The sequence below is a fragment of the Paralichthys olivaceus genome, chromosome 3 (genome assembly GCF_024713975.1).
Source record: "Paralichthys olivaceus isolate ysfri-2021 chromosome 3, ASM2471397v2, whole genome shotgun sequence".
NCBI lineage: Eukaryota > Metazoa > Chordata > Actinopteri > Pleuronectiformes > Paralichthyidae > Paralichthys > Paralichthys olivaceus.
In genome coordinates, this window is record NC_091095.1 from 1,380,221 (window position 1) to 1,398,841 (window position 18,621).

General features: G+C 39.0%; 2 long non-coding RNA genes across 3 annotated transcripts in view; one reads left to right on the forward strand and one right to left on the reverse strand.

Annotated features, from left to right (window-relative positions):
• Positions 1 to 18,621, reverse strand: part of LOC138407287 (uncharacterized) — a 121,121-nt gene that overhangs the window by 61,655 nt on the left and 40,845 nt on the right. For both annotated transcript variants that reach the window (XR_011240732.1, XR_011240731.1), the window contains exon 4: positions 9,144 to 9,269. This is a non-coding gene — a long non-coding RNA (uncharacterized lncRNA). The remainder of the gene's footprint in view (positions 1 to 9,143; positions 9,270 to 18,621) is intronic.
• Positions 252 to 5,887, forward strand: LOC138407288 (uncharacterized). The gene is made up of 7 exons (XR_011240733.1): positions 252 to 496; positions 885 to 980; positions 1,085 to 1,252; positions 1,379 to 2,923; positions 3,028 to 3,195; positions 3,322 to 3,438; positions 5,125 to 5,887. It is a non-coding gene; the product is annotated as an uncharacterized lncRNA (long non-coding RNA).

Consider the following 18,621-nt stretch of genomic DNA (forward strand, 5'->3'; position numbering starts at 1 on the left):
TTCAATTTAACCCGCTCATGTGAATTAGGATCAGTGTGTAGGTTACTTCAAATAACTGGTGTAATATCATATTATTATTAACACTTTTTTAAAATATCTTTGATGTAATTGCTTTATATACACATATTGATGTCTAGATACTTAAATGATCCAGAGGAAATGTAGGTCTATGTTTTATTGTTTTTGTTTTTGCTGCACAATCCTCAACATGTGAACATGTGAAGTTAAACTGGGTGTGTTTAGTTGTGTTGACGTGTTTTCCTATGTGACAAAAGAGAGACTGACAGTTTGAATGATCACTCTGTAAAAATAGAAACACGCCCAATCCCTGAGATATTCAGACATGTATCAGTCATAAACGTGTTCAACACCTGTAGAGTATATAAAGTGCCTCTGTGCTGATGAGAGGTCGTATAAGGAATCTGCTCAACTGACCTGTTCATCATGATGAAGCTGCTTCTTTCTCTGACTCTCATCTGGGTGCTCTCCAGCACAGGTAACTAATTATCTCTACAATACTGATTCAGCAGCTACAACAGAACCTCTTTTAAATCTACTTTGAAATATTTGAACATTAATATATTCACCAGCTGTTTGTTCCACTTAAAAGAAGTCATTTAATATCCTTGAAAATATAAGGAGGCTTTATTGATCCTCAGAGGAGAAATTCATAAGCTACAGTACAGCAGTACAAGAAACAGACTGAACAGGTAGGAGACAGATCAAATAATTTAGAGTCATGTATGTAGTGTCTATTGTTATTGAAGTTACAACCCATATGTCTGAAACTCCTTTTGAACAACAGTAAGAAGATCTTTGAGCCTTTATCAACCACAGCTTAGATGAGATCATCATGTCACTGACGAGTTTTCTCCACATTGCAGGTGAAGCACTTGTGTGTGAAACTTGCACAAATGCTGACTGTTCAACCACAACATCAAGTCCATGTCCCACGATGTGTATCACAGCTTCCATTCAAGGTAAACTTTCTACAAGTCATCTGTTACTTTCCAGTGAAATACATGTACTGCAAAGTGACGTGTGCTTTCCATCACCATTAACAAACTGCACTTTGACTCTGCAGCCGTTTCATCTGGGATTCCTGGACAACAAATCTACAAGGCCTGTGCACCCCCCCCCCTGTGTCTATCACCAGGCCCTCAGACATTTTCAGCTAACTTGGGTGTTGAAAGTGCACTAGCAAGTGCTACATGCTGCATCACAGACAACTGCAACTCTGTCACTCTGTCTTGTAAGTAGATGTAGATGAATATCTAATGAATCTGCAGCCTTCTTCTGACATGTTCTATTTTTAATCCATAGCACATCCATCTTCTCTCTTCCTCTAATCAATAGAATCATGTTTTGTCTGTTTCAGACCCTACAGTTCCAGCAGCTAACAGTCTACTGTGTCACTTTTGTGACCCCATCACCTCTGATTGCAGCAATTCATTACCATGTAAGGGAACAGAGGATCGCTGCTTTCAAGCCAGTGGTAAGTCTTCTTCTTATATACTGCATTTAAACAAAGATTACTTCAAACCTATTCTACTACCTTTGAGTATCTTTAACATATTCATACTAAAGACTGAAGATACATTTACTCATGTACTAAACGTTTAAAGCACTTTTAATTAAATCTGTATCATCTGTGTTATTCTGTATTTATGATCCAGAACATTAGAGAATAAAAACAGACTTTTTACTGCCTCATGTCTTTTTATGAAACGTTTACTTTCTCATCATTTTAAGATCATCATAATGTTTTAGATTTAAAGAGCACACAGGAGATAAAGTAGTTAACATTACTTCCATCTTGACCAGTTGACCAAACTATTGATTATTTCTCACTTCATCTGTTTGTTATTTTACATCCTGGAACTCAACTTGATTATAAAACTCTCTAATTCTTAATTTACTAAGAAAGTGAAAAGCAGAAAATTATAACATTTGACAAGTTGAAAGAATTTTTGCTCAGTTTGAGAGTTTCTTTGATTCCAAAACAATTTAAATGAACAATTGAAAACTTTAATTCTTAGTTTTGATGATCATTGAACTAAGAAATGGTTCCAGCTTTGAAAACATGAGATAAATGCTGCGTAACAACAAACACTGAGCTAAATCGATCACTGAGTAAGATTTAGTGCAACATTCTGACTGACGTGAACGTGTGTTTAAATTGTGGACTTGCTTCTTTCACTGAGACAGTAACTTAACATCAGACTGAAACACAGTGTGTTGCTGCCCTGTGCTGGTTGAATGTTTCAGACCTGTCTCACCTCTGAAAACACCCAGTATAGTTGAAGGGTGTGGTTGGACTTGATCACAAATATTCTCTGTTGAACATGTGAGAAGATAAAACTGTGAAATCAGTGATGTCACTAGGTCCTGAAGTACACTTGTACATGTCAGTACTAAGGTGTGATGTTAAACTACTGCACGACTGTAACTATGGCAACAACTGATGTTAAACTACTGTCATCAAAATACATTTCCTCATGAATTCAAGTTACTCTTAAAGTGAAGAATTCTCTCTGAAGTTATTCAACTAACAAACCTAAAATTGTGATTTCATCTTTAGTGACAAATGGGGTCATCACTTCTCCAGCCTTTGGATGTGCATCTTCAAATCTGTGTGCAGCTGCTTCCATCCTGGGGGAGCTGCCTTTCATGCAGAATGTTGGTTCCATTGCCAGTGGACCAGCCTGTTGTGAGACTAGTTTGTGTAACACTATCACAACTACAACTCCTGCTGCACCAACAACAACTAGTACCCCAACAACAACTACTACTACCCCGCCTACAACTAGTGCCCCAACAACAACAGGTGAAGCACTTATGTGTGAAACTTGCACAAATGCTGACTGTTCAAACACAACATCAATTCCATGTCCCACGATGTGTATCACAGCTTCCATTCAAGGTAAACTTTCTACAAGTCATCTGTTACTTTCCAGTGAAATACATGTACTGCAAAGTGACGTGTGCTTTCCATCACCATTAACAAACTGCACTTTGACTCTGCAGCCGTTTCATTTGGGATTCCTGGACAACAAATCTACAAGGCCTGTGCACCCCTCCCCCTGTGTCTATCACCAGGCCCTCAGACATTTTCAGTTAACTTGGGTGTTGAAAGTGCACTAGCAAGTGCTACATGCTGCACCACAGACAACTGCAACTCTGTCACTCTGTCTTGTAAGTAGATGTAGATGAATATCTAATGAATCTGCAGCCTTCTTCTGACATGTTCTATTTTTAATCCATAACACGTCCATCTTCTCTCTTCCTCTAATCAATAGAATCATGTTTTGTCTGTTTCAGACCCTACAGTTCCAGCAGCTAACAGTCTACAGTGTCACTTTTGTGACCCCATGACCTCGGATTGCAGCAATTCATTACCATGTAAGGGAACAGAGGATCGCTGCTTTCAAGCCAGTGGTAAGTCTTCTTCTTATATACTGCATTTAAACAAAGATTACTTCAAACCTATTCTACTACCTTTGAGTATCTTTAACATATTCATACTAAAGACTGAAGATACATTTACTCATGTACTAAACGTTTAAAGCACTTTTAATTAAATCTGTATCATCTGTGTTATTCTGTATTTATGATCCAGAACATTAAATGTAAATGTTCTTTATTTATACAGTCCTTTACAACAGTCCTTTCGGTGAACCAAAGTGCTTTACAATTACATAGTAAAATAAAAACAATAAAAACAATAAAGTAGAATAAAATAAAATAAAGTAAAAAAATAAAATAAAAGTAAAATAAAATAAAGGTGTCACCACACTACTGGGTATTAAAACCCATCGTCAATAAATAAGTTTTTAATCTTGATTTGAAGAGGCCAAGGTCAGAAATAACAGGCATTTCTGCGGGGAGCTTACTCCAGAGCCTGGGAGCAGCAACAGCAAAGGCTCGGTCACCCCAGTATTTGTACCTTGACCTGGGCACTTCAACAAAAGTTGATTGGATGACCTCAAAGCTCTACCAGAATCACGAATAGTCAAAAGTTCAAATAAATAAGATGGGGCGAGGCCATTAAGAGCTTTAAGAACAAACATAAGAAGATTAAAATCAATTCTGTGATGGAACGGGAAGCCAATGAAGGGAGCAAAGAACAGGAGTCATGTTCTCTCATCTGTTAGTGTTAGTCAAAAGACGGGCAGCAGCGTTTTGCACAAGTTGAAGGCGACTAAAGCCTAGTTTATGCTTCTGCGTCGCGTCAACGCCGTAGCTACGCCGTCGACGCGGACCCCTACGCCGTAGCCTGACGCGCACCTCCAAAAAATCCTAACTACGAGTCACATTGACGCGGACCGCAAGCGCTGTGATTGGTCCGCTCAGAACGTAAGTTCCGGCAGCTGCTTTTCCGGTCTTTCTTCCTCGTCGTAAAAACCACCTCCGCAAACATCTTCTCTGTCGTCTGCGCTTCAAAATTTGCAATATAAGCATTTGTTCTTCAATATTGATGAGCTCCAACTCCAAATACAGCTGCTCCACCTCGGTCGCCATTGTTTACTGTTGTTTACTTTACGGAAGAAAAATGTCATGTCTTTTTATGAAACGTTTACTTTCTCATCGTTTTAAGATCATCAAAATGTTTTAGATTGAAAGAGCACACAGGAGATAAAGTAGTTAACATTACTTCCATCTTGACCAGTTGACCAAACTATTGATTATTTCTCACTTCATCTGTTTGTTATTTTACATCAAAATATCCTGGAATTCAACTTGACTATAAAACTCTCTCTTAATTAACTAAGAAACTGAAAAGCAGAAAATTATAACATTTGACAAGTTAAAACAATTTTTGCTCCGTTTGAGAGTTTCTTAGTTGAAGGGTGTGGTTGGACTTGATCACAAATATTCTCTGTTGAACATGTGAGAAGATAAAACTGTGAAATCAGTGATGTCACTAGGTCCTGAAGTACACTTGTACATGTCAGTACTAAGGTGTGATGTTAAACTACTGCACGACTGTAACTATGGCAGCAACTGATGTTAAACTACTGTCATCAAAATACATTTCCTCATGAATTCAAGTTACTCTTAAAGTGAAGAATTCTCTCTGAAGTTATTCAACTAACAAACCTACAATTGTGATTTGATCTTTAGTGACAGATGGGATCTTCACTTCTCCAGCCTTTGGATGTGCATCTTCAAATCTGTGTGCAGCTGCTTCCATCCTGGGGGAGCTGCCTTTCATGCAGAATGTTGGTTCCATTGCCAGTGGACCAGCCTGTTGTCAGAATAGTTTGTGTAACACTCTGTGCCAAAGAGTTGCAGGATTTCACAAGCTTAGCAAGTAAAATCATTTTTCTGGTATATAGCATGCTGGTTTCCTTTAACCTGTTGTATTAAGTAACTACTGTAACTAATGAGAACGAATCATGAGTGCTTAAAGTAAAAGCCTCTGGTAAAAAGAATGAACTATAACCAGAAGTACATTTTTAAAAGTATTGATTATAAGGTTTAATGGATAAATGTATTGTGGACATGCTGTGTTTCTTTGAGACTGTCCAACACTGCTGATTTTGGTGATTTGGAAGTCCCCTCTTCTAAAAAAGAGGAACAGTTATGTGCGAATGCGGAACAAGAGGTGTGCGTCTTGGTGTGGAGCGAAACTTGTAACTGAATTCTGCGAAGTCAACATCTCAACATAGAGACAAGCCAATAGAGCTGTGGACTCACTCTGTAGACACTTTCGCCTTCTCTACCACTCGAGTCTTGGATTTTAAAAGCAGCTGGAGTTCTCAACAGAATTCAGTCGCTCTCTCCAAGTTTCATCATGTTTTCCTCCTTTTACAGCATTTTCTCATTTTTATCTTTTTACTTTAAAAATGTAATAATTAGATTTTAATCAACGCTGTATGCTTCCCCTGCTAAATCACTGCAATAATAATAAATAAATTTAATTAAAGATAATTTTTGGACATTGCCTTTATGCTTTTACACAGCTACTGCCACCACCGCCCGAACTACAACAACCACTGCCCTGCACCACCAACAACAACAACCACAACACAACTACAACAACCACCAATCCAACGACAACAACCACAGATCAAGGGGAAACTCCCATCATGCATGAGCACCTTTCCACTTCTCTCTGTCTCTCTGTCCCCCCAATTCATTCATTTATTTATTTTAATACATGTCCTCCCCACTATCCCTCTCTCTTCTCTCCCCTCTTTTCCACCCATCTCTCATCTCCTTCCCCCGTTTTCTTTGCTCACCCCAACCGGTCGAGGCAGATGTCTCCACATTGAGTCTGGTTCTTGAGGTTTCTCCATGTTAATGAGGGAGTTTTTCCTCCACAGTCTCAAAGTGCTGCTCATTGTGGGAACTGTTGGTTTCTCTATATTTTGATTTTAAGGTCCTGATCTTCTATGTAAAGTGCCTTGAGATAATGTATATTATGATTTGGCGCTATACAAATAGAATTGAATTGAATTAAATTAAATAGATCCAACGACAGCAACCACTGCCACAATGACAACAACAACTGCCTAAACTACAACAACCACCGATCCAACGACAATAACCACTGCACAAACAACAACAACCACTTCCCCAATGACAACAACAACTGCCTCAACTACAACAGTTAATGCCTAAACAACAAGAACCACAACCCCAACTATAACCCCTGTCCCGATCACAGCAACTGCCTCAACTACAACAACCACTGCTCCCACAACAACAACCACTACCCCAACTACAACAGCCACTTCATCAACTACAACAATGAATGTGCCAACAACAACAACTTCCCCAACTTTAATTACTGCCCCAATTACAGCAGCTGCCCAAATTTCAACTACAACTGCTCCATCTACAACAATCTCCAACCCAGCAACGCAGGAAGCTACAACTCCGACGACTGCCAGTGACGCCTGTTGTGTCAGAATAGGAATGCTGCATCTGCTGATTGGACTCCTTATTTTCATCCTATTTTTGAGCTCAGAACAAAAAGGAACCTGGAAGGACTCTGAGAGAACCTTTAGAAGGCCACAAAAGATGGAAATGATAATAAATGTGTAATATTACACAAAAGAAGAAAATATTTACTGCGTTATATGTTGTAATCATTCACTAAAACTACTGGAAAAAACAAGGTTCTTTCTGCTGTCAATCTTCTTTCTGATAATTTCATATCGGGACCATCTTCATCAAATACCAAAGGTTAAGTTTTCCCAGCTGCTTTAGTGGAGAAACCATTTCTATTCTACATGTGGACATAAATACAGTATTTACATCAAAGTTATTGAGCATGTTAATCTTAATGTTTATGACACTGCAGCAGGATGTGTCACAAGCCTCTTTCTGTCCTTGTGCAAGATAAACTTCCAAACCTATAACATTTGGTGTGGACCATATTAGTGATGATAAAACTATAAATTCTCTAACTCCCTCGTCCTCGTCCTCCTCCACTGCTGGACCCACAACATCCACTACTGGAAACTTTAACTTAGCAGTTGGAGTGTGAACTGTATCACCAGTTTTGTTTTCATCTCCTTTAAAAACCTCCGCACAAATTCAATTTCTATTTGTCTTGATTTGAAATATTATTTTTATTATATTATTATTAACAGTCACTGAAAAAAGTAAAGATGTGTTTTCTGTGTGTGACCCAGTTGCTAAATTGATGATAACATTGTTTGGTGTATTGCAGTGAGTGTTCAGCTAATAATTAAATTCTCCTTTTTAAAATCTATTACAGAAAGCATGTATTTGTAATAGAAATTTTTATGAAATAACATTTGGTGTTTTGACTTGAGATGTGTAACAGACAGTTACTCACTGTTGAATAATGTGAATATTTTACACAGGCTCCTTTAAAAGCCTTTCACCGATCACTAAAATGTATGTTTGGCAGGGGAATGGAACACATCCAGCTGATGCAGTAACTTAAAACAGACACAGAGGGGCAGGAGTGGACAAAGAAAAACAGGGTGGATGAGAGAGAGAGTCATCACATCAATGTTTACACCTTTTGTGAAGCACTTTGAAACTTTGTAAAGAAAAGTGCTGTATAAATAAAGATGGCTATTGTTATTATCATGATCATTATTATTATGGTTATTGTGGTTATTAATATTATAATTATTGTTGTTATTATTATTATTAGCATGATGATTATCATCATCATCATCATCATTATTATTCGTAGTATTATTATCAGTATGATTAGCCTATAACATGACTAAAAGTATTTGTACATCCAGTTGATATGTCTTTGTGAGGCTGCAACACTTTCTTAGAGGAAGAGTAAAGAAGAAAGACATTGTGCATGGACTAATATATATAATAAAATATATGCTGGCTTATTCTTTATTGATTCTGCATATTCTGTCTTTGGTGCAGCCTATGATTTGACATTTGACTTGAGACGAACCTGGAGGAATGGATGTCACTGAATTCAGACACAATTCACCTTTAACTGGGAATTTTACTGGGTTAGCAAACAGTTAAGGTAAATAAAGAGCGTTTTTGTTCATTCTGCCCTCGCTCCTCTCATCTCTCTTCCACAAGCACAATGCATGATGGTACATATTGATCAGTTAGTGACTACTAACTATTTTTCATGGTGCATAATGGGAAAGCATAAGTGCATGGGGAATATAAAAAACGGTTTGATTTTCACCTGTTTGTTTCCTGCTGTGCCTGAAACCTTATTTTATTTAATTTTTTTCTGTCACATTGTTCTGACACAACTGGTAAATGTGCTGTCAAGGTGTGATCTCCTGTGTTGAAAGGGCACATGCAAGAATTTAGGGATGAATGTAATGACGCACTTTAATTGGCTTTGTTACAATCGCACTGAATGCACAGACTGGTTTAGAAAGAAAATCATCTTGAACATATTTGTGAATCTTGCATAAGGATCATAATAAAACAGGTGTGGCAGCTTCTCAAAAGCATTTAATTATATTTATCAACCTGTCCCTGAAGTATTTATTTCTACATTCATACTTGTTTTATCTCTTTGTGGTTGTGTCCTATTTGAATTACTTCAAAGTATTTTGTGTGTTTTGTGTATCTTTAAGCTATTCTGCGGATCAATTCTTGCTAGTTTTTTGTCTCTGTGTTGTCATTTGATTGACTTTGCAAGAAGAAATATTAACACTCACTTGACACAGAGGTTCTGGACCAGGGTCCCCCGTCACTCTTTCCATCCATGCTGTCTGTAAATCCAGTGTTTTCTTATTTTAACACAATCTCAGTGTCTTCACAGCAGCAACTAGTCTGCTGTCAACCTGTGCAGGAAAGGAGATGAAATAATATTTCAGACACTATCTGAAACATGAAGCAGTACAGTTTTAACACAACACCACAAACCTTTATTTGAAGTTTCGTTTAAGTAGTTTCTAATGTTAAGTCAGCAGCAGCTGAGGTTGTTGCAGGTGATTGTTAATCCTGCTGTAACACTAGTTCCACAAGAGTGAATATAGAGACGATGGGTAAAATCACGGTGCATCTATGGGCAGCACTTTTTCTATGAGGGAAAATTCAGGGTTTAGTATCTCGCCCAAGGACACTTCGGCAAGCAGACGGGGAACACTTCCACTTCAGCTTCCAAAAGTGAAAATTAAATATTTCCCATTGTTTACGCTGTTTGGGCGTCCTCACACAGAAACAGTTCCCACCCATGGAAACATGTCACATCATTTATTACCTGAAGAAGAACATACTTTTGACTTCTAAAGGCCTGAGATATAAATAGAGAGGCTGTGGCATCAACTCAACAACAGCAGGTGTGGTAATGCTGCTAAAGAACATCAACAATACAGCACAACACACTGTAGAGAACAATGTGTTTATTTATCTGAGCAGTTTCATGATTTTCACTTCAACAGCAAAAAAAACTAAATAGAATCTGAGTCTGAACTAATTCCCAGCAGCCATCTTGACATGGAGTCACATTGAGTCTCTGCAGAACAAGAGCTTTACCAATTGAAATGTCTGTTTGACTGTTTCATGTCACGATGTCTCCAGGTCTATTATCCTGGAAAACATCACAACCAAAGTTACACTGATGTAAAAATGAGTCTACAAGAGAACAAACATGTTAATGCACATTCAACAGAACAGAGCACTGAAATATAAACTGCGGACTCACCCTCACATCAACCTTTCATGTAAACTCGTGTTAGAATGAGCCGACGGACCGAGGTGTAAAGTCAAGCTAACGTTTACTGTCTGGATAGCAACTGACTGCACAACTGTTGATAGCTTTAGCGCTTTAGCACCTGAGCTAACTGATAATAAGCTGAAGTTAGCTCAACATTTGAAGCATAGAAACACAACTGAATGAAAAGCTGTTCATCAGGAGCAGGTTTTAAAACTGAGAGAAAGTGTCTGCTGTCAGTTTAAATGTTACTGTTAGCTGCTAGCTAGAGAAGCATCCTCCTGCAGACGCTAATCCCACAACCACCGGATTGACCCAAGCAGAGAAGTGAACTCTACCAGGGCTGCTAACATTTATATTTATATATACATATAAGTCTATTAGCCTGGAAAACATTACAACCAAAGTTACACTGATCTAAAAATGAGTCTTAAAGAGATAAAACATGTTAATGCACATTAAACAGAACCGAGCACTAAAATATAAACTTCTGACTCACCCTCACATCAACCTTTCATATAGACAATAGTGTTAGCGTTAGCTGTGGACCGGACACCCTAGGATACATTCATGGTCATTATTACTCTTTGTGTTAAAAGCTTTTAAGCTATGGGGCTTCAATCTTTGTAAAACTATTAAGGCCATTTTTCCAAGTTGTTTTATTTCTGGTCACAGCTGAGTGTGAGGACTCTCGATGTCAAAGCTAACGTTGTACAACATGCTGCAGTTGGGGTAAAACTGAATGAGTGAAGGTGAAGCTGAGCCTTCTGTCTCACACATCAAGATAATATGATGTAATGGTCATTCAAATAATTAAAGGAGGCAAAAAGTTCAGAGAGTTCAAACTAAACTTGTTGCCTAGTTAATGATTAATTGTGGAGGACCAATGTGATTTTAGTCTGAAGTACAGCTTGAAACTCAATTAAATAAATTAAAGCTCAATGTGAATTAACCATGATATCATTCATGATATAATTTCAGACCATTATCTTCTTCATTGGTCGCTGTTCATTTGTATAACTAAATTCCTGGTATCAAACCTAAAGCAAGTGGTAAAGATGTCTTACATCATAGATCTATATTATATTATATATTCGGCTTTTATACTTTTCCCAGAGACTTGAGGAAATAAGTTGACAGATAAAATAACAAAAAATAAATAACTTATGAGACACACCATTGTTACACCAAAATAATAGTTACATATTGAAACTGTGTGTGTGTGTGAGAGAGAGAGAGAGAGGGAGAGAACTCACCTAATGAAGAACATACTTTTGATATTCAAAGGCCTATTATTTAAGTAAAAATAGAGAGAGGCTGTGGCGTCAGTTCAATAGTAGGTGTGGCAGTGAAGAGCATCAACAATACAGCTCTGTCTGAGTACCAACGCTGTCTTTATTGACTTTGAATAATTGTCTTTACTTATGTAATTTTATTTGTTTGTCTCTCAGATAGACCAGGGAGGTGCAGAGCTGGTATGACTCCTGGGACAATGACACTGCTGCGTGTAAAATACCTTGCCGAACTGTTGGCAGCATCACGTCTGCTGCGCTGCAGCTACTTCTATCAATCTCAGTCTTTCTCCATTTGTTCTGCATCAATTATGACCATCGATGACAATACTGATCAAGTGTTGATCAGCCATCATAAAAGTAAAGACTCACAGACAAACATGAGAGTAAGAGACAGGTGAGGGACTGGAAAAGCTTTTCAGTGTAGAAATTGGAACTACAGTAATAGATCGTATGTGATGTAACTAAGATGGTGTCAAAGTGAGTATTCAATGTTTTTTTTATTGTTCTTCAAGCAGAAGTTTGATTAAAATGAGTTTGATGTTTCAGCGACTTGCTCTCTGTAACTTTGGTGAGTGGGTACAAACTCCTGTGAGAAGTGTGGAACTGACTGATAGTCGCAGCTTCAATTGTCTTTATCTTTATAGACTTAATTGTCCCCTGAGGGAAATTGGTTTTCACAGTCATGTCAGTACAGTCAATACAAAAGTTCACATTTCAGTAGAGGCAACCCACCAAAAAGAGACAACCTGCCGAACCTCACATGAAATATAAAAACAAAAAGAAAACAAACAATTCAAACAAAAAATCGTGGAAAATGTATTTTAATGCTGCGATGGCAGTGTCCCCCCGTCCGAATGGCAGTAATGTGAAGTTATGATTAATGGGATGGTTGTGTCGTCTGCTGTGGTGAGCGCTAGGCGTGTGATGGCTCTCTTTCAGGTCTGTGATTTTGGGTGTGGGAAGGCTGATGATTTTAGAGGCAGTGTGTGTGATAAAAGAGAGCATGTTGTAGGAACAGTACAACAGGATGGGTTGGACTATGCTTTTAGTAGCACCAGGAGGTGGGGGGCAATGGGCAGTGCAGAGTTAACAGATGATAGAGTCAAAGAGTCAGAGATTAAAACCAGAGTTTATCTCCAATGTTCAGAAGGAAACTTTTAAAATATGAAGAATTCTAAACAGTTTGGTGGATTTGTTACATTGGCAGCTCTTCTGGTTCCGGAAGCTGTGGATCATGGGTAATATCCTGCGTTCAGTTGTGTTTCAGTTCAGTGTGTGGGAATTCACAGTCAGAGCGTCACTCAACACAATGATAGACTATGTTTTTATCGTTCACACACGGAGCCCAAAAGAAATGAATCTTTATTTAGGCCGCTGTTACTCAGTGACAGTCACAGTGTGGCTTGAACTGTCTTTTCCTATACTTTTGACACAGACTTCAAAAAGATCAACAACACCAGAAGTGAAGCCAAAAGACCCCAGACACTAATACTGCCATCTTTCAAATTTGGAGCCAGAGTCTGCGCAGTGATCAGGGGATGAAGTCCTCTTATCAAGGTCAGGTCATTACAGGTACTCAGCTCACCGTGGGGAAGCCAGCCAGGCTACACGCTAGGCTAAAGGCTAATCCCAGTGTGTTCCTCGCGATCACCAGGTCTCTTACGGATCATGGATTTTCTTACAAACCATCTACAGCAGGTGAGAATGGACGACAACACCTCCTCGACCATCGTCATTAATATGGCTACACTATTCACACATGACTGCACTCCATCAAAACCTCCAACTCCATCAAATTTGCAAAAGACCCTACAATAGTGGGTCTGACCTCAGACAATGAAGAGGCAGTTACAGGCTTGAGGCGAACCATCTGTTATGTCTGACAGAAGAAGAAGGCCAGCAGTATTTTCAGGGATCAGACACAAATTGGACGCTTCCTGTTTGAACTGCCGTGTTCCGGCAGATGGTTCAAAACATTAAGATTGTTGCAGACAGAGCAGGAACTGGACCCAAATGCTCAACTCAGACAAGAACTTCTCTGTTAATAAAAGGATTTGAAATTACTTCTAAAACACCAGCTGAAAGTGGAGTAATGGTGGAATACGGCAGTCTCTGATGTGCTTGGTGTGGTGCGCTGCATGGTCTGAATGAGAGAGGAGGAAGCCAAGAGAGCTTTCACTGAATGATCAGGCAGGAGACAGACTGGTGTGATTCCAAAAGGGCACAAAGAGAGGCAGAGAAAGACACAGAGAGGCACCCATACAACTGAGTAGTCTGACTACATACTCTAGTGGTGAGTGGAGGGAGGACCCGGGTTCTTCTACTGTGGGAGATCATTAGTGGGAATCAGCTGCAGGTTAGCCAGGAACATACAGAGGGAAAGTCACACCCATGCTCAGACCTGCCAAGCCAAGCACACACACACACACACACACACACACATAGAGGAGGGAGGGTCCATGGGAGGGAGGGTCCATGGTGCAGACCTTGACAAGTTCCTCCACCAGCAGACTGAGGAGCAGATTCTATCCAAAAGCCATGACCTCCATCAAACTCCTCCATGCTCAAACACATCAAAGTCTGTCAAACAGTTTGACTGACTGTGGAGTGCTCATATAACACACATCAAAAACTATAACAAACACACACATGCATATCAAGGGCTGTGATTTACACATTCACAATACCCACACACAATCCACCCTCAGAGACTGAAACTGAAAAAAAACTTGTTAATCACTATAATTATGGTTATTTCTTATGTTCTGTATGTAGTTAGTGGCTCCTAATGTTGTTTTCACGCAATATTTCTACACATTTTTACACCTGTGTATAAATATATCTTGGAAAGAGAAGAATCTTATTTTAGTTATAGTTATTTTGCAGGTCAATAGAATGCACCCCCTTTGTTGTGCCTATAAATGCAACAGGATAATGTCAGCCTGGTTAAAATTAGCCTCAACTTGGCCAGATTCAATGTGTAAATGCTGCGTTCATTGCATTGCATTGTAAATGCAATATCATAAAATTATTATTAACACATATTTCTTAAATATTTTTCATGTAACTGCTGATGCATCAAGATGTATAAACAAACAGGTTACCAGTTTCACAACATTTCAGATGATGAATGACATTTAGGTATTTAGGTTTCTGAGATACATGGAATCAGAAATTCTAATGAAAATAAAGCTGCTGAGAGAAATCAATTAAATAGAATATATATTTTTTTTATATATTAATATTAATTGATTGGACACAACTTAGTTATAAATGTATCTATACACATATTGATGTCTAGATACTTAAATGATCCAGAGGAAATGTAGGTCTATGTTTTATTGTTTTTGTTTTTGTTGCACAATCCTAAACAGGTAAACACTGACGAAGGTAAACTGGGTGTGTTTAGTTGTGTTGACGTGTTTTCCTATGTGACAAAAGAGAGACTGACAATTTGAATGATCACTCTGTAAAAATAGAAACACGCCCAATCCCTGAGATATTCAGACATGTATCAGTCATAAACGTGTTCAACACCTGTAGAGTATATAAAGTGCCTCTGTGCTGATGAGAGGTCGTATAAGGAATCTGCTCAACTTACCTGTTCATCATGATGAAGCTGCTTCTTTCTCTGACTCTCATCTGGGTGCTCTCCAGCACAGGTAACTAATTATCTCTACAATACTGATTCAGCAGCTACAACAGAACTTCTTTTAAATCTACTTTGAAATATTTGAACATTAATATATTCACCAGCTGTTTGTTCCACTTAAAAGAAGTCATTTAATATCCTTGAAAATATAAGGAGGCTTTATTGATCCTCAGAGGAGAAATTCATAAGCTACAGTACAGCAGTACAAGAAACAGACTGAACAGGTAGGAGACAGATCAAATAATTTAGAGTCATGTATGTAGTGTCTATTGTTATTGAAGTTACAACCCATATGTCTGAAACTCCTTTTGAACAACAGTAAGAAGATCTTTGAGCCTTTATCAACCACAGTTTAGATGAGATCATCATGTCACTGACGAGTTGTCTCCACATTGCAGGTGAAGCACTTATGTGTGAAACTTGCACAAATGCTGACTGTTCAAACACAACATCAATTTCATGTCCCACGATGTGTATCACAGCTTCCATTCAAGGTAAACTTTCTACAAGTCATCTGTTAATTTCCAGTGAAATACATGTACTGCAAAGTGACGTGTGCTTTCCATCACCATTAACAAACTGCACTTTGACTCTGCAGCCGTTTCATTTGGGATTCCTGGACAACAAATCTACAAGGCCTGTGCACCCCCCCCCCTGTGTCAATCACCAGGCCCTCAGACATTTTCAGCTAACTTGGGTGTTGAAAGTGCACTAGCAAATGCTACATGCTGCACCACAGACAACTGCAACTCTGTCACTCTGTCTTGTAAGTAGATGTAGATGAATATCTAATGAATCTGCAGCCTTCTTCTGACATGTTCTATTTTTAATCCGTAACACGTCCATCTTCTCTCTTCCTCTAATCAATAGAATCATGTTTTGTCTGTTTCAGACCCTACAGTTCCAGCACCTAACAGTCTACAGTGTCACTTTTGTGACCCCATGACCTCTGATTGCAGCAATTCATTACCATGTAAGGGAACAGAGGATCGCTGCTTTCAAGCCAGTGGTAAGTCTTCTTCTTATATACTGCATTTAAACAAAGATTACTTCAAACCTATTCTACTACTTTTGAGTATCTTTAACATATTCATACTAAAGACTGAAGATACATTTACTCATGTACTAAACGTTTAAAGCACTTTTAATTAAATCTGTATCATCTGTGTTATTCTGTATTTATGATCCAGAACATTAGAGAATAAAAACAGACTTTTTACTGCCTCATGTCTTTTTATGAAACGTTTACTTTCTCATCATTTTAAGATCATCATAATGTTTTAGATTTAAAGAGCACACAGGAGATAAAGTAGTTAACATTACTTCCATCTTGACCAGTTGACCAAACTATTGATTATTTCTCACTTCATCTGTTTGTTATTTTACATCCTGGAACTCAACTTGATTATAAAACTCTCTAATTCTTAATTTACTAAGAAAGTGAAAAGCAGAAAATTATAACATTTGACAAGTTGAAAGAATTTTTGCTCAGTTTGAGAGTTTCTTTGATTCCAAAACAATTTAAATGAACAATTGAAAACTTTAATTCTTACGTTAGATGATCATTGAACTAAGAAATGGTTCCAGCTTTGAAAACATGAGATAAATGCTGCGTAACAACAAACACTGAGCTAAATCGATCACTGAGTAAGATTTAGTGCAACATTCTGACTGACGTGAACGTGTGTTTAAATTGTGGACTTGCTTCTTTCACTGAGACAGTAACTTAACATCAGACTGAAACACAGTGTGTTGCTGCCCTGTGCTGGTTGAATGTTTCAGACCTGTCTCACCTCTGAAAACACCCAGTATAGTTGAAGGGTGTGGTTGGACTTGATCACAAATATTCTCTGTTGAACATGTGAGAAGATAAAACTGTGAAATCAGTGATGTCACTAGGTCCTGAAGTACACTTGTACATGTCAGTACTAAGGTGTGATGTTAAACTACTGCACGACTGTAACTATGGCAACAACTGATGTTAAACTACTGTCATCAAAATACATTTCCTCATGAATTCAAGTTACTCTTAAAGTGAAGAATTCTCTCTGAAATTATTCAACTAACAAACCTACAATTGTGATTTCATCTTTAGTGACAAATGGGGTCATCACTTCTCCAGCCTTTGGATGTGCATCTTCAAATCTGTGTGCAGCTGCTTCCATCCTGGGGGAGCTGCCTTTCATGCAGAATGTTGGTTCCATTGCCAGTGGACCAGCCTGTTGTGAGACTAGTTTGTGTAACACTATCACAACTATAACTCCTGCTGCACCAACAACAACTAGTACCCCAACAACAACAACCACTGCCCCAGCAACTACAACTACTGCCCCAACAACAACAAACACTGCCCCAGCAACTACAACTACTTCCCCAACAACAACTAGTGCCCCAACAACAACAAACACTGCCCCAGCAACTACAACTACTTCCCCAACTACTACAACAACTACTGCCCCAGCATCAACAACTACTGCCGCAACTACAACAACCACTGCCCCAACTACAACTGGTGCCCAAACTACAACAACCACTGCCCTAACTACAACTACTGCCCCAACAACAACATCCACTACACCAACAACAACATCCACTACACCAACAACAACATCCACTTCTCCAACAACGACATCCACTACTCCAACAACAACATCCACTACCCCAACCACAACAACCACTTCTCCAACGACAACAACCACTACCCCAACCACAACAACCACTACTCCAATGACAACAACCACTACTCCAACTACAACAACCACTACTCCAACTACAACAACCACTACTCCAACTACAACAACCACTACTCCAACTACAACATCCACTACTCCAATTACAACCATGACACCGACCACAACAACCACTACCCCAATGACAACAACCACTACCCCAACCACAACAACCACTACCCCAACGACAACAACCACTACCCCAACCACAACAACAACTACCCCAACCACAACAACCACTACCCCAACGACAACAACCACTACTCCAACCACAACAACCACTACTCCAACTACAACAACCACTACTCCAACCACAACAACCACTACCCCAACCACAACAACCACTACCCCAACCACAACAACCACTACTCCAACTACAACAACCACTACTTCAACTACAACAACCACTACTTCAACTACAACAACCAATACCCCAACTACAACAACCACTACCCCACCAACAACAACCACTACTTCAACTACAACAACCACTACCCCCACTACAACAACCAGTACTCCAACGACAACCACTACACCGACCACAACAACCACTACCCCAACTACAACAACCACTACTCCAATGACAACAACCACTACTCCAACTACAACAACCACTACTCCAACTACAACATCCACTACTCCAATTACAACCACGAAACCGACCACAACAACCACTACCCCAACTACAACAACCACTACCCCACCAACAACAACCGGTACTCCAACCACAACAACAACTACCCCAACTACAACAACCACTACTCCAACGACAACCACTACCCCAACCACAACAACCACTACCCC